The following is a 17,711-nucleotide window of genomic DNA, read 5'->3' on the forward strand; positions in this document are numbered from 1 at the left end:
CACCTCAGTGTACACTCCTCTTCACCCCAGGACACTCATTCTCTCAGCTCCCGAAGGGATGATATCTGAAGGCTATCAGCTGACAATCTTTGAGAATTGGCCTCCTTGCCAACATTCACATTTCCCTGGGAAAAGCTCACATCTAAAGACTGGTTGTATTGAGGAAAGGGGTGGATATAATAGTCCAGTGCTCCTTCCTCAATGTGTCCACTGCAAAGCACTGTTCTAGCAGCAGAGCCCTCCCAGCATTGCCTGAGGTCTTTTTTTGATTACATTACAGATTAAGTCTTTTATCTCATAATTTCCTCCCCCTTTTTTGACATTGAAAAAAACAAACAAACTGTATTTTAATGATGCAACAAGGACCTGCAGGTAAATGCAAGTACCAGTCACTTCTAAAGAGCTGAGCTGGCCTGCCCAGAAGGACTGCCACGCTGGGCAGAGGTCGCTACATATTCAGGTTCCAGTTTGAAAGAGGAGCTCCGGCCTTCAAGAACACTTCAGAGAGGTAGAGCAATGGAGGGAAAGACTTCAGCGTCAGGACTAGATGACTTGCGTTTGAGCCCCAGTTTTGTTCCTAACTAGTTGTGTGACCTTGGGTAAGTCACACCCTTACAGGTTCAGTTTTGCCTTGTGATTTTATTTATTTATTTTTCTTTTTAAAATTACGTTTTGTTTATGCTATTACAGTTATCCCAGGTTTTCCCCCTTCGCACCCCTCTTCTCAGACCTCCCCTCCCTGAAGCAACCCCCACAGTTGTCCATGTCCATAGGTCATGCGTATATGTTCTTTGGCTGCTCTATTCCCCAATTTCCTCTTCATTTAGTTCCCACAAGTGTAGATCTGTAAGGCATTTCACAACAGACATCCTCTAAGCAGTCTCTGTCTCAGTGTTTGTTTCCCACACAGCCCAATCTAAGAAGTATTAAAAGTCAAATACACAACACAACCTAAATAAAAAGCATGATGGAGGTAAGCAACAGCACCACCAAAGATGCACAGAGGGGGCATCAGGACAGCCCCCTCAGGTAACATCGTCCGTTTCCCATATTACCCAATTAAAATGGTGCCCCTAACCCACTGCAATTCTGACAGTATATTAGTTAAGTTTTACTAGCAGAGTTATATAATTAACACCTATGTCACCTTAAAAGAGTAAAGGGTTCTGTTTTCTTATAGTAAGTTCTCAGATAGTCCAAACTCTTTGAGGCAGATCCACGTTTTCACCAGTGACCCAGATCTTTTCTCTATTTCATATCTACCATTCTTAGTAGAATGGTAAGCTTTATAGCTGTTGGTTTTCTTTATCCACAGAAGAACTAGAAAGATGAGGAATGGAGAAAGGTCAAAGGGAAAATTGCAACAAGCAGAAGTCAAATGACTTTATTTCCTTTAAAACATTCTTTCTAAACACCTCTCCCAAGTGACTTCTGGTTCTCTCATTTACTGGAACCTATGGCAGCAGCTGATCACCTTGCTCCCTCGAACAAATTGAGGTTCTGTTAGGAAACCAAAGGACATAGATAATGGGTAGGTAATTCATAATATCTTCAACAGGGGATTATTATTAAAGCAAAACCAAAATAATCAACAGTGCTATTTATCATTATTACTAGGAATTACATACAGTTTAGTAAGTTTGAAACTTGATAATGTTATCTTGCCTATTTTTGCAATGTAATAACAATCAGTTTCCAAATAACATCAAATGTGTTACAGCATCTAGGGCAACTTACCAACAAAGGGAAGGAGGCAGTTAGCATGTTTGATGCAGAATAAATTACATGTGCAAAACAAAGACGTGTAAGTTGGTCATAGAGGAGTAACTTTTCTTTCTTGTGTCAGAGTGGTTTAAGTTACAAAAAATAAGGAGAAACTCCCAATTCTTGCAACTGCTGTTTAAGCCAGATATTTTATTGAACTGAAAAATCCAGTTCAAGGAGTACTTTATTCACAGTGTGAGTTACATACACAGAATCTCAAAATTATTTATAAAGTTAAATAATACAATTATACAGTTTGATAAGCACAAAGGGAAAAGAAAATTAAGAGAGCTTTAGGCAAAGGAAAAGAGACTTTCAAGAACTATATGAAAAGTAGAAGAAACAGAGTCAATGAGGCAGAAAAATGCAAGAAGTTACTTCCAGATGCCAAGAGCAATAAAGGGAAAGGCTTTTGATCCTATCTCATGGAAGCACACAATGGAAAGAAGAGAGAATTAATTTCAGAGAGCTGGGGGAATGGGATGGAATGGAGACAAATATTTCTTAAGATACCTTTCCTAGCTACAAGCAGATGTAAAAGTCTAAAGGGCATGGATACAAAAAAAATGAGATACAAAAATCATTTAATAGCATATATGTATGGATCCAAAATTCCTATGATGTAACGAGACACAATTTTCAGAGCAAAAAATATGAGGACATATCTGCTTCATCGTCAGCAGCCTTGGATTACACGAGCCTCCTCTTTCCACTCATCTGCCCTCGCACCACAGTGTTTATTGCATTAGAAATAAATGTGTTACACGAACATTCTTTTCCTGTCATACTAAAGCCCTTCCACACCTTGAAGACAATCCCTGCCACAGAGAGACATGCAACACGTGTGGTTTGTTGTTTTAATAAGGCTTTTCATTTTTTTAAAGCTTCCCATACCCATTCTATCAACTGTTAAACTTTTTTTAAAAATATGAAACATTCAGTCACTGATTATTCTATTTAACATCACAGGTATGCCCTTTTGAATAGGGTTCTGAAATATAATGAACATAGTAGTAGACTTGGAGATAAAAGAAGAGATTTAGCAACTTTGCTCAGCTATTCTAGTGTGTTTTCATCAGTGGGCCTCATTGCCCTCATCTAAGAGAGAGGATAACAGATCAAGGACCACTAAGGTAGAAAAAAACTAAATACATTAAATGACAGAAAGAAGAGATGAAGGAGAGATTATTTACATTGAAAAAAGAATGATGACAGCTAAGACAAAAATGGCAGAAGTTTATTCCAATATTGTCAAAAGAATTATATAAAATATATGTGAGTGCTTTGCAAATTTTAAATATGTGCATATAAACTAATAAATTCCGGAAAGTTAGTTCTTGAGAAAGTAGCACCAGTTATAAGGGCTACCTTTGCAGATGGAAAAGCACTGTGACAATCTCTTCCACACTCACTAAGCCATTGAGAACTGCTCTAAGAAATCCTCTTTAATATGGGTGACTTCTGGAAATGTAATATTACATTATCCTATTGTATCCAAGCAATAAGTAGTCTTCAAAGACCATCTTTTCACATGCAGATGCTGTATTTGGAAGATATAATTCTCCTTTATTGGTCTTTATACTGGATTAGTATAAAACAGTAGGGTGGTAACCATAGGCAACATTATATGTAACCAACACTGAAATGATGGTATTTGGGTATCTAAAAATTTGTCCTGTACACTGTTTGTGGTGAAATGTGGATTTCATTAGCAGGCTTCTTTGCCTTTCACTAGTACTGTTAGACAGAAAGAGCTGCACCAAAGAGAGACAGGTTAAGTTGGATTGCATGGAATATGTACAACAGAGTGGAACAGCAGCCACAGTGCAGAGGGAGGGGTGAGGAGAGACAGGAGAGCCAGCAGAGATGAGAATGGGGAAGACACTGGGAACGGAGAATTGACATTTGCTTGAAGAGTTACTTCAGTGACATGAAGTTTTGGGGACTCAGATTAGAAAGGAAAAATTAGGACATTTTGCTATATGTCATGCAAAGCATTTCCCTACTTTTCCTCTTTTGTGTAAGATGTCCCTCTCTTTTTAAAGCTTTTATTTTTAATGTTTGACCTGCATTTTCTGTATAGATGACTCTCTGCTGAGACAGGTCATGAGGCAATGTCAGAGACATGAACACTGAGACGTTTATTTAGCAATACTTACATCATATTGCTGCAGGAACTCACGAAGTCTGTGGCAAAAAGTGATGACTTTGGGAAAAGGAAAGCTGACTTGAATTTAGAACAACAACTTTAGAGGTGCCATATATCTTAATTGTGCCGAGATGTGTATGATCTCTGATCAGATTTTAGTACTGACGGTCCAGGCCTGCTACCCCGGTGTTCCTAATGGAATGGAAGGGTTAAGTGGAACAAACAATGCCTAGAGCAAAATAAACAAACCAAGTCATAAAAACCCCAGCTCCTATGACAATAATATAAAGCTTGCCTTTAATCTTATTTCTTCTTTTGAAAGAGGGGAGTATTCATATGGGAAATTTTTCCTTTTATATCCCTCTGGCTACCAATTTGACCCTTCATGTGAAAAACTCCCAAGGCCCCAAGTGGACCACTTACAGTAAATTTTAATCCACAACTCATAATTTTAGTCACTTTATGGTGATTTCTTTCACCCTGGCTTTCACCTGAGGTTTTCCTAAAGTCACTACCTAACAGTGTCTGCTTATTAAAAACGTCACAATGAGAACAAGGCAGTGATGGACACAAAGAGCCAGAAGGAGTCACTATCATTGAAAATTGCTTTAGTTGGTGAAGTTAAACGAAAACATATGTTGAGAAGAGTCATATTTTTCAGTAAAGCATATTCTCATGGCTTAATTTTTCTACCAGCACACCCTCTTCCTTCCATCGGTCCTGTGTAAAGACAACATTACTTTCTCTCTTTAATTATTTTAATAGCAGCCCTGTAAATAAACACAATAGCTTAATTGTAGTTAGTTGTGAGCTATGTGTTTTGGTGTGGTTCTAAATAATTACCATCTCCAATTATTTTTGTGAAGATGCTGCTCATAAAAATGAGATAAAAGCCACTGGCTGCAGCAGCAAAATGATGAAGAACACTCTAAGAAAAGCATAGCATTGCATTGGAAAAGGAATGAAAAGAGGCTTATACACAAATAAATCCTACCTACCAGATCATCACCTCCATCAGAGACTGAGGTCAAGGTAACAGATTAGCCAAAATAGGCATTAATTGGAAGATCCCTGAGAACTGCTTAGTGGGGGGCTGTGGTTTACTACTGAAATCTGCCCTCTGCAACTTATTCCTCCAGCCACTCGCTCAGAGGGTTGGCTGCTAAGAGCTCACAGCTGAGACCTGTCTAGGACCTGCCCTTCAGTAAGGGTGCTCTCTAATCCACACTGCCTGTCTGGAACATCCCACATGAAAGGCCTGGTCTGTGCGGAGGCTTGGTATGCTTAGCTCAATCTGAAACATCCCTGAATGCTAAAACGAGCTCCAGAACTCCCCTTGAGACTGGCTAAGGCCTTTGGTGCATCAACTGTGCTCTTTAAACAATCCTGCTGCTCTCATTCCTCCTGGGAATTTTTTCTGGGAGCATTCTCCACCAAATATTCTGCATACAAATCCTACCTCAAAGTTTATAGTCTGATCTATAGACACATATTTGGACCAATATAACAGCTGTCTAATTGTCAGCCTCAGAAACTTATACATACACTAAAGTGCCTAAAATTTTAATCACATTTTAAAAATAAAAAATAAAGAAAATGATAAAGTGAAGTATCTGAATTCCTAACCAATTATTCCTCAGAACCCAATTACTTGTGTTAGGCAAAGATTTATTGAACCCCCATGATATGCCCCACTCGATTCAAGGAACTGAGGATGGTTAGACAAATATGGCGTAGGGACTGCCATCGAGGAGCACGTACTGAATGAACTGTTTGCAGTGAAGTGTGGCGATAAAGCACAATAAAGCAACAGAGGTGTGCATAGGTAAAGAAATAAGACAAAGGAGAGTGATCATTCAGGTTTGGGGGATCAAGAAATCCTCATTTGGGAGAAGGTATTTTAGCTGTGACTGCAGAAATTAATAAAGAGTTCAGGCCATAGGACAAGGAAGTATGGGAAGAATAATTCTGGTAAGTATTGTATGATGCAGCAGGGAAGACATTTGGTTTGAGGAAACTCAAATAATTCAAGGTGATTGGCAGGGAAGAAAAAAGTGGAAAGACAGAGAATGGTTATAGATGGAACTACAAAGATTCTCTTCCAGATTAACGAATATTCTCTCCAATACAATAAGACCTATACTTTAGGAAGATCATTCTGGAAATTGCAGGGAGGAGTATTGGAGAGTAGCAAGACTAGGAACAGAATAGCAAATTAACATACTCGGGTTATAATAAAAACGTAAGGTGATGAAAAGAGTAACAGTTGTCTTAGAAAATCATACACATAAAAAGGAAGTACAAATACCAGGATACAGTAACCAAATCCCCCTTGATACAATCCTCCTTTTTGTTGATATTGCACACACTCTGGCTTCTAGTGGCCTGATGTATCTCACCTCTGGGTATATCCCAAGTGACAACCCCACATTCAAATGTCTTCCACAGTCATGCCATTAGGAACCTTGGTTACTCTGATAAATTAATTTATTATAAACTTTAGTTATTCCATGTCCAATCACTCCCAAAGTACCTATACTTTAACAAGAGTCTTAATGGATATGTAATGTCTTAACACTGGGGAATGAGTCACTAATAATGAAATTGCAGGCTGTTGTTAAATCTTCCTATGCTTAAGGCCAGTCTCATTTCCTACATACATATCTCTGTCTTATCAAGGAAAATTACAGTAAAACTAAGTTCATAAAACACCTAATTATGAGCAAATTAAAGTTTTCAATATGGAGGGCTTCTAAAATAAAACTCCTTTTGTTGACCTAACTATGAATACTTTACCAGCACCACATTTAAAAGAAACCAAATACCACTATGTTACAAGCCATGAATGAAATAAAATGGGTTAAAATTGGAAAAAAACTATAAAACATCTAAATTTATATTTAAAAATATTAAAATAGAATATTAGGATCCTTATATTTGAACTTTTGAAATCTATACATAAATCAACTGATGCCTTAAAAAAATAAAGTAATGGGCCCCAGGATTCAGTAACTTGTCTACATTGGTAAAAAATCCAAGAAAATAATTCAGGACACATATATTCAATATTTCAATTAGTGTTTTTTTTCCAATACATAATACATTTAAAAACCCATCACAATTCTATTACTTTCCAGAGGAATGAGATTATATATATAATAGTGACTTGATTGGGATTATAATAGCCAGTTTTTGTCATTTCCTTCCATTCTGTTTTAATAGGGGTTTTCATAAATTCTCTACTAACCCATTCAGCCCAATTTATGAAGCCAGAATATGTATTTTATATCTTATAGATTGCTCCCTAGATCATGATTTTTTTCAAAATTCTTTCCTTGGAGTAGCCTGAGCAGGTCTCTTCATCACACATTTTTGACCACAGAGGTTTTTTTTTCCCCTTTAGTTCTGGGAATTAGCTCTTCAGAAGAAGCCACTTTGAAGGCTTAGTTTCAAATTCTTTTTGATAGAGTATAAATAGATTCAATTCAATAATATGTGATTTTTAGGCTTCTTCTTTCTCATCCCAAGCAATTCTGGTTACTTAGACACATGGATACTAAATGTCCAACAGTTCTCAAGTTGCAGACTCTCAAGAGATAAGTGGAGGAGGCAGGTGTAGATTGGCCTGCAAAGAGCTCTATCCTCAGACCTCACACAGAAGAGGGTGGTGATAAATGAGAGGAGATGATATGTGCTCTAAGCCCTTCTTCAGAGTCCACACACACATATATAGTTCTGTTCAAAACTAAAGTGCTGGCATCATAAACTACCTGTAACAAACATGCAGTCTATGGAAGAGATTTGTGATGAAGATGGGCAGAGGATCAAAAACAAGAAAAAAATGATGAGGCATTAGCAAAAGATACCAGGGTCACTCCAAAAATCTATGGATCTTATCAAATGATTTAAGATAAAAATTTGCACTTATTATAAAACTTAATAGGCTGAAAACTTTATAATAGAGTTTATAGTAGTATCTGATTGAGTAACAAATTTTGAAATGTTATATTGTTGAGTTACATATACAATGCATTATGGCTTTTAAAACAGTAACAGAGTCAAGTTCAAATCAGACTCACTGAAAAGGAGATGCGAGTTACTATCTTTGTATGCATCTAAGTGAAGTATCTGTGTTTAGTGAATTACCAGATCTCAGACCAAGTGGAAAATCCCATAGACTCTATTATAAATTAGCAGTTATAATGGGCCTAGCACTAGATAGCATCATCGATATTTTTATATATGATATCAATATAATTTGATAATGCATTACACTGTTGCAATAATTACATCAGTGAAAATATTAAGAAAAATTACATTTTACTATTGGACATATTTTTACAGCATATTTAATCATTTATAATTAAAATATAAAATAAGAAGAATTTGACTTTTTTAAAGAGACTACTGGTTGAAATCTGTTCTTAATTTAATGAGAGATACAGAGTAAAAAATTTTTTAGATAAAAATGTATGTCACATATGATTTATCATAAAATCTAATATTGAGGCTTGGGTTTGCTGAAATATGAGAGAGAGAGAAGGAGAGGGAAAGGACCTCACATTAATGATAAAAGGTCTAAAATAATACAGTGATTTTTATCTAAAAAAAAAAGTTCTCACTCACTGAGTACAAATCCGATTTTGTACCTTTTCCCCAAATCCTGCTGTCCTATGTTGTTTCTGTTGGTGAGTGGTCCCCCCATCTCCCCTAGGGAGAAACTTGGAAGGCATCTTAAATGACCCCCTCTCATTACTCTGTGTCTTGGAGAGACCCCTCTTGTGCGTTTCATTGTCATCACCTCAGCTTGGACTCTCCTTGCCTCCATAATAAAGAATATACCTGAAGAGCCTTGTAAATCAGCTCTGTCCCATAGAATTTTCAGTGTCCAATATAGCAGCCACTAATCATCTGGGGGTCTCTTGAGAACTTAAAATGTGGCTAGTGCAACTGAAAAGCTAAATTTTAATATGAGTTTAAATACATGGATATTTAAATCTAAGTATGTAGCTATTGACTAATGTCCTGGACAGCACAGGCCTCTCTGATCTCCCCACCACAAGTGCACCCCTGGCAGAGATAAAGAACAAACCAACCCTGACAAAAAATTTTACCCTCATTCTTTGCTGATAAATGCTACATTTGTGGCAAAAAGAATGTATTGTTTTAAGAACATGTAATTTTAAAATTTCTATGCTGATAATTGTCAAAATAAGTTCTAAAGATTTAGCTATTTGTATGTTATCTGCAATATATTTTTTCATACTAAAATGTGTTAAAAGTTTAAATGTTTTGCTATATGTCTTGATGCATCCATACTTGAAAAAAGGCAGCTTTTAAAACATGAAGATTTTGAAAATAATAGGAATATAATGTTTAATCAATTTTATTTCCTGCTTTATACGTACATTCAAATGACCAAATGATGACATTAAAGTTAATTGTTTCTTCTAAAAAGAAAAAAAAAAGACTTCTAAGTCTCCATTATTTAATGCATATCTGTGAATTAGCATTGTCAAAAATATACATGGTTTGTAGTGATCTAGGAATAAAAATATTATTGTGTATTAATTATATTCTCAGGTGTTTTAATTCTGATTCCACTGTACTGGTTAATTTAATTAACCTTATCTAGAAGTTTTACTCAATTCTTTAAACAATTTTAATAAAAATGTAAGATACTATAGGTATTCAATCTGCGTTAGACAACAGGTGTAAGGTAATGCAGTTGAGGGTGCAATACAAACAGAAACTGTCTGCAATTTTTAAAGGAAAGGCTTGTGTAACTCTTGCTGTGGTTGACATTCATGCTGGTTTCAGATGATCAAATAGCACATTATTGTTATCAACTAGCGAGCAACAAACATATACATATGAAAAATAGAAAGTTTTAGACCTTAATTGTTTTGCCTATAATCCATCACAAGATGGGAATGCACAAAGGGGGAAACACGTTCATTTTACCATTAAAAATGATTCAGACAACAGTTACGCAAAATAGAATGGTAAAACTAATATGCTCTTTTGTTTTAATGTCCCACTACAAACTCCAATATCACTTTCCTTAAAAATAAACAAACACATTGATTTTCTCAAGTGTTCTATTTCCCAATACTATTAAAAGAATTGGATGTTAATGAGGAGATGGGCTATATGCCTACTCAAGTGTGTGTTTGAGAGACAGACAGAAAGAGAGTGAAAAACAGAGAGACACAGAAAGGGAGAGGGAAAGACAGGGAAAGAGAGACTTACACAGAGAGAGAGAGACACACGCAAAGAAAAGGAATCCATTGCCTCAAACCACCTCAGGTTCTTCCTATTCGGTTCAGAATCTCTGCCTCACAGCAATGCTACGCATCCAGACAAATCTGTTAGGTGGAGGGAAAATGTGTTCAAATGTGGAAAAATTTAAATAATATTCAGAAGCAATCTTTAAATAGTGAATCAGGCAATTAAGACTGTGTGAAAGGTGTTGCATTTGAGTTCTCAAGAAAGTTTCAAATATCCCAAGAGAGAAATTAAAAGCAACTTATGAAGCAGAGGAAGAAGATGAGGAAACAAAGAAGAGGAAAGAGTGATAATAAACAAAATCATATAAAATAAAATAGACATCAATTCTCTGCATGTGAATATCTTAGAATAAGATAAATACCATAAATGAAACACTTAATTTTGAGATGTTGTCTATTGGCCTCATTTAATGTACTTTCGAAATTGGACTTTGTTTGCATTATAGTTGCTAAAGATGCTTTGCATTGTGTGACTAGAGTACATAAACCAGACCTGCTTCATGGACATCTTGAATATCTCTCTAAATATTAAAAAAAAACAAAAAATATTCTGTGTTCTTCATTCTGTGCATTTTGCTCTTGACTAATATGACATTAAAATGTTTTGTGATTTTCACAAAATGTGCTAGATATCTTAGACATCATATTTTCTCATGTAATATTTAAATGCTACAAAATTATTAGAAAGATATTTAGAATTTGGATCCATTAGCATTGCCCTTTGAACAAGTTACATGTAATTATGCCACAGTGAACCTTCTTTAAATTTAAAGTCATTATTCTTATACAGAGAATTAGAATTCTTTCATTCTTAGTTTTAGAAATGAGTTTATCTGACATGAAAATTTATTTTATTTAAAATGCAGAGTTTTATAACTAAAATGTAGATTTACCTTACCAAAGAATCAATTATCTATTAAATGTCTATTAGTATCTGTATTTGAAATAAAATGTAAAATGCCAATTTTGTAACATGAAGAAAGACAACATGCTTTGAAAGCTAAAAAAGTAGTTTCATTAAAAATAAGTGTGTTTTTATATCAATATAAAAGCCTGAGAGACAGGGTAAAAAGGAAAATAAATCAATGGTTTAAGTCTTTAAGCTATAAAAGATAAATGTCTATGAAGGTTATTGGGTTAGGATAGTGGAATTATGGGTGATTTGTCCATTTTTTTCCTTAGCTTTTCTTTATTACAAGGCAGTGCTTTTGCAAATGAAAGAGAAAAACAATTTCAAAGCAATATATTTTAACCCTTTATAAGTAGCTCCAAGCTTAAGACATTAATGTTAATTTAGACCAGAGGTGTAATAGTGGTGATACAGAAGAATCTGGGGAGACCGCTGGGGAGAGGGGAGGGACGGGAGGCAATGCAAGGTTAAGGGAGGGGTCAGGAAATGCCGGAGGCAGCAGGATTGAGGCCACAACCTGGTGCAGGACAGATTTTCCGACCCCTGGTGGCAGGGGAGAGGCTGCTTCCCCGGGGTCAAGGGTAAACAAAATAAAGCACCAGCGTACCAGCGGCACCTTGCCGCAGCAACTGAACAGCGCAGGTGAAAGCAGGAGAAAGCTCGCAGAATGCAGCGATACTGTACAGTGGAGGTTAACAGGGTGGCAGGAGGAGGCCAGTTCACGGAGCATGTGCCAGGCTAGTAAAATGTTTGGACAGAGGGAAAAAGCCCTCCTACTCACTTTCAGAGTAGGTGGAATTTAGGGACTGGAGATTTAAATAGAGGGCAGGCAGAATCTTGCTGCTTCAACTTCCCCTTGCTTGAACAATCAAGTTTCCTGCACTGGGTCGTGCTCTGGGGATGCATGCCTTGGTGGTGGCATGCAAGACACTGTGGCATCTCGTGCCCAGAGCAGAAGAAGATCTCAGTCTGCGCCCTTCACTTCCTCTGAGATCTGCGCACACACATGCAGGCTGGAACACTAGCCCAACCCCGGTGCGAGCAGCCTTGGGTGCAGGGCCCTGCTGAGGAAACCCCTGCATGACCGGCTGCAGTGGTCAGCAGAGCCTCCCGTCCCTGCCGTGCGAGTTGCAGTTGAGGCAATGGGCACCAGCCCTGCACTCCAGGGAGGGAGCCTGAAGCGAGAGAGCAGTCTGCCTAGCAGCCTTCTGCTCCAGGACAGTTAAAAATTGAGGGGGATCTCTAGGCTGGATTCGGATTTCAGTCTTTTGGGGGTTACTGTGTTTTGTGAAAGAGATTGGCCTGAAGCTGGGAAGTCCGCTGCTTCTCCACACTGCACACATTTTTCCTTATCCACCAACTTTTGTTTTATGCCTGTGTTTGGTAGTGGGCAACCCAATCCCACTTTGGTCTGGTAATAGTTTGGTGACACCTAGATGGGACTCTGTGCACTTTAGTCAGGGGCCAGCTGCCTGTGGCAGGCAACCCCAGGGCATGACTGTGGGTATTGCCCTATCTCAGGGAATTTCCCCTCACCCCCAATGAAGGTGCCAGCCAGACATCCCAGGTTGATGGAAGGAAAGATGTCTGGGGAAGTAAGGGATCCTAAGACTGGTGAGGTGAACCATGTTGCACACTGCAGGTTGGGCACTCCACATGGGCGCTGTGCCATTTTGACTCCAGGCAATTTGGTGACCCACACCCACCACTCAGGCTATGTGTCACATGGGCACTGTACCAGTCGGGTTTTCTGTGCAATTGGTGGGGATACCTCTGATTCTGGGGACCACAAATTTGGGTCCAAGGGAGACTATTTTAGCTCATAGCTGGGATCTGAGGGGGACTTTTGAGCTCTGGAGGCCATGAACTGGTATCTTATGTGGACCACTCTGGGAGTCACGAGCAAGGGTCTGGGCAAGAACTAGGGGGCCACTGAAGAAATGGATCTAAGAAGGAGACAGACTCTAAGAGAAGGGTGAGGGTCACACAACTTTTGGGGGGCCACCATTCAGGGGACACTATTTGTTCCTCTGGGCCCACATGCAGGTCTCCAGGAAGGCTACATGGCTAGGAATGGGTGAGGATCACCTGAGTTCTGGGGGGCCACAACTTACAATACCTTGACAGAAGATGAGACCCTAAAACCTGCTTGTGAGATGGAGTTGTGGGTTCAAATTTTGCTTATGTATTCCAAGTTTGCCTGCGTTCTGTTGGTCATAGCTTTAAGCATGTATATCCAGGCCACCAGGGCCTATTCTGTTGGCTTCTGGAGGGTGCCCACTGGGTTGAATCTGACCAGACTAGGCTATGTACAACCATTATCTAATGTCTAAGAAGGAATTAGTTTTCTATTCTAACACAGCTAGGCCTATGTACATTTTGAACTATGGGGAAAAATGGACCATAAATGGTTTCCTAAATTGCTATGCCATCGTGAAGTTGGAACTGTATTGCTAATGATTGGAGAAGTGGGATGAGATCCCGTTTGTCCAGGCATTCTGGTCATTGCACAATAGGATTTTTGTGAGACCTGTGGTTCAAGAAATTACAGAATGTGTTTGCAAATCTAGTGACTTTTAGCTGCCTGATACAGAGTTAGAATATGGTCCTTTCCATCATTAAGAGGACAAGGATTTAAAGAGAGTTAGGTTAAATGGTTATATACAAAAGGTGTATAGAAGGTTTGTGAAAGTTGCAGAAGGGTTGTAAGGGTATATAGAAGGGTGTGAAAGTTTTGAACTTGAAAAGAAAGAAACCTCAATTCTTGGATACAGTTATTCTTTGCTTGCTTTCTTACCTTATGGGGACTTCATTTGAACTTTGCTGTTTTGTGTACAGTGGGGACCCTCTGTCTCTGCCATTTGGGGCTTCATGCCATGGTGCCAGTTGGCATAACAGCTGGGGTGAGAGAATGTCTCTGCTGTTGAGTCTTTCTGCCATTTGGATCCAAGAAAGGTCATTTGGTATAGGTTGGCATACTGGCTTGGGTGAGGGATCATGTTTCTGCTGTAAGACCAGTTGGCGTACCAGTTGGTGAGAGAACATATCTCTGCTGTTTGGGGCTTTGGGCCATTTGGACCAGGTAAAGGTCGTTTGGGCTACCGGGTGGCATATTGGTTGGTGTGAGATAAGATTCCCAGTCCCTTCTTTTTAGAGGATTTAGTTTGAGAATATTTGTTTGAGAACTTTGCCTTTGCTTTAGATTTTGTTTTTGTTTCTGTTTTGAAAGGAAATTGAGGTTTCTAAGAGTTACAGTGTCACACTAAATTGGAAAAAAATTGTATGGTTCTAGTAAGAGAAGGCATAAGGCATGGAGGCACGATATTGAAAGGGCGAGAATTTTCCTTTTTGCTTTGTATTTTTCTCCCTACTTCATGCCTCCAGATTTTGGCATTGTTAATGCATGAATGATGGCATAAAGTTTCTTTGCATAAAACCAATAAGACCAGTTTCCAATTGTGGCTTTAATAACCAAGATTTTTGACTGGAAAGTCATGCCTGAAGCAGGCAGGCCTGGACTCTGGTCATTAGCAGACAGCCTTGAGGATGAGGCTAATGAAAGCCCACTGGAGAATTGGCCTGGTGCCTTATTCGGTAGTGTAGTTCATGTCAGTCTTTTCAGGTAAGGAACAAAGGTTGCTTTCCTGAAAGAGGACAAGAAGGAACCTTAAGACACTTTGGGAAACTCAAAGACTTGATGAAAATAGGTACTGAAGGCAAAGCCAAATGGCCATTGTGAGGCTTCTATGCCCTGAAAGGTGGACTAAAACTCAGTCTAAGTTTCTTCGTGGAAATTTCAGCAAAACAGATTTAAAGAGCCTATGTGATTAATGTCTGTTCTTGTTGTGTTTATGCAAATAATCAGGAAAAATTTAAAACTGGCAGTCTCTTTGATAACAATGAGTGTGATCTTAGGAAGAGGAATAGTGTTTCAAGAAAAATCACAATGCTCAATGTGGACATTGGCCTCTAGTGCAGCTAACTATCCTCAAACCTTTGTTTTCTCTTGGGAGCTGAACTGTTTTGTTCCCATCTTTGGACTGGGAATTGTGGAGAACTAGACTTTTTCTAAGACTGTATACTCCATACAGATTCTAACTTAGTGCCTGATATCACCAGAGATGTTCAATTTACAGGCAAGAAGAATTTTTCAAAGGGTCACTGTTGCCAGCAACACTGGGCCCCGGGGAGGGGAGCGGCGGCAAGGTGATGGTGGCATCAGCCTTACAAATGCACAGTCTAGGGAGGGAGCCTGAAACCGGAGGGCAGTCTGCTATGAGCCTCCTGCTACAGAAGGACAAATAAGAATGGAGGGTGACTCTGGGCATGGATTTGGATTTCAGTCTTTTGGGGAACGAGGCAGTTACTGTGTTTTGCTGAAGAGATTGGCCTGGAGCTGTGGAGTTCACCACTGCCCCAAATTGAGAAACATTTTATTAAAGACCATTTTCCTTCCCCACCAACTATTGTTTCATGCCTGTGTTTGCATCCAGGTACCAAACCCCACTTTGACTCTGTAGCAATAGCAGCCCAGAAGACCTTAGGAAGTTCGTGCAGCAGGGAAGGTTTAGATTATCTTAGAGATTCATTTTACCCACCAGATATGATTTTTGCTTAGTGCTCAAGAAACAGTGATTGTCCTTCCTTGTTATAGCATATGTGTAATGTGCTTTCTTTTTTGTACAGTATTTTTTAAAAACATGCTTTTGACACAAAAGCTTAACTTCACTTTCCTTTCTCAATCCAAGAGAATACTAGGATGGAGATCAGTCCTTATTGCCACCTGCATTGGAGTATTGAAAGCATTTCTCTGTGCACCAAATAAGCCCAGCAGGAAAGAAACAAGATCCTTTACTCAGTGTGTACCCCTGGACATTTCTGACAAATAGGAAGAAATTTAAATGCCAGCAGAGTATGTTTCTACAAACTGGCTACAAACATTCCTGCTCAAGAACAAAGCTACACCCCTCTTGAACTGTCTACTTGTGCCAGTTACTTTGTTCAACTGCAATCTGTTCCTGAGAAAATATTATCCCTGTAATTCTAGCGAGTCAGTGGATCCTCAAACACTCTGTCTTCTAGATGTGGGTTATTAAAACCATCTCCCTTGCCAGAAGAGTTTCTGTAATCATTACACGGGTTGAAAAAAAAATAACTCCTTACTTGTACCACTTTGGTTTTTCACTGCCTCTCCAAAGTGGATACACTGCCCATGTGCCCCGTCAGGCATCAATGTACTGCTTCTCACTTACTTGTACAATGCAAGCACCTATTTCACATGTTGTTTCTAAGTAAGTTATAATAATACCCATGGGGAGCTGCATGGTTTCAATTATTAACAATAATGTCCTGAGTGAGAAGGAATTTACTTTTTGAAGTTAGATTATTTATGTTCTCAGTTGCTACCCTCACATTTTTAGAGGTTGTTTTTGGTGGCATGTTTTATTTTTGTTCCGGCAGGGGTGGGGGGGCATATTTGTTGAGCTTAAATTCTCTAAAATGTAAAGCTCAGCAGTTTCAGAAGTCATGTTTAATACTCATAATTCAAAGATGAAAACACTTATCTCCCTACAAAACAAAGCAACCTTTTTACCAAAGCATATGTCATCAGATATAAATGTGTTTATAATACAGTAATCTTTACCAAAACCGCACTGGCTTCATTGTGAGGCACTATTCGGTGCAACTCTCCCTTCCCCCTTTTCTATAATTAGCATTTTAAAAATTGCATAGCTTACAACTGATGTTCTCTGTTTGTTCTGCACTTTTTAACTGACAAAGCAAACAAAGTTTCTGGAGCAGCTCCTCTCACCACTCTTGACCTCCGGCCACTCCCAGGGAATATTCTCTGCAGGAGGAGACAGCCACTCCTTTCTCTGGGAAACGCCAAGCTAAGGTATGAATAACTGAGAGGACTTTAGTCTGCTGAGACAACAAATATCTGTGACTCATTTGTTTGGTCACTGGTTATCTTTCACTTCGTGCTCTGTCTTTCCTATAACATAAGAAAGGCATTGTGGTTTTACAGATCCAAATCTATGGCAACAAAGACAAGCATTATGACCAAGAAAAACTGGTTCGAAAATAACTGAGAAGAGTCAAATGAGTTGTCAGGTAGTGCAAGAAGGTGGCTGTCCTGTGGGTAAGATTGATAGAGTAATACAGAGTTTCAAACTCTAGACACAAAATATTTCCTTTTGCACGATGTTGGTGCTTGAAAAAAGTTGACATATGTGATGTCTGTTCAACAAAAAAGAATGTTACTGCATGTATAAAGAGTATACTTTTTATATAAAATTAAATTTGGACAGACCAGAACAGAGACAAAGAAAGATCAGGAATTATGTAAAATGAGAGAAAGTACGGCAAAACAAAAACAAAACAAAACAAAACAAAATACAAACAATAATATTAAAGAAAATGGCAAAACCACATGATTTCCAGCAAGAATATGATTCATTATATTAAATGAATTACTTAAAGCATATCAGAGCATTCTAATTAATTGGTGAATCCTTTTATATTTTAAAAACAAATAAATACAATTTAGCTTTTTACCATAGCTGATTGATAAAGTCAAAACATATCACTTCATAAA

This window comes from Desmodus rotundus, chromosome 2 (assembly GCF_022682495.2).
Source record: "Desmodus rotundus isolate HL8 chromosome 2, HLdesRot8A.1, whole genome shotgun sequence".
Taxonomy (NCBI): domain Eukaryota; kingdom Metazoa; phylum Chordata; class Mammalia; order Chiroptera; family Phyllostomidae; genus Desmodus; species Desmodus rotundus.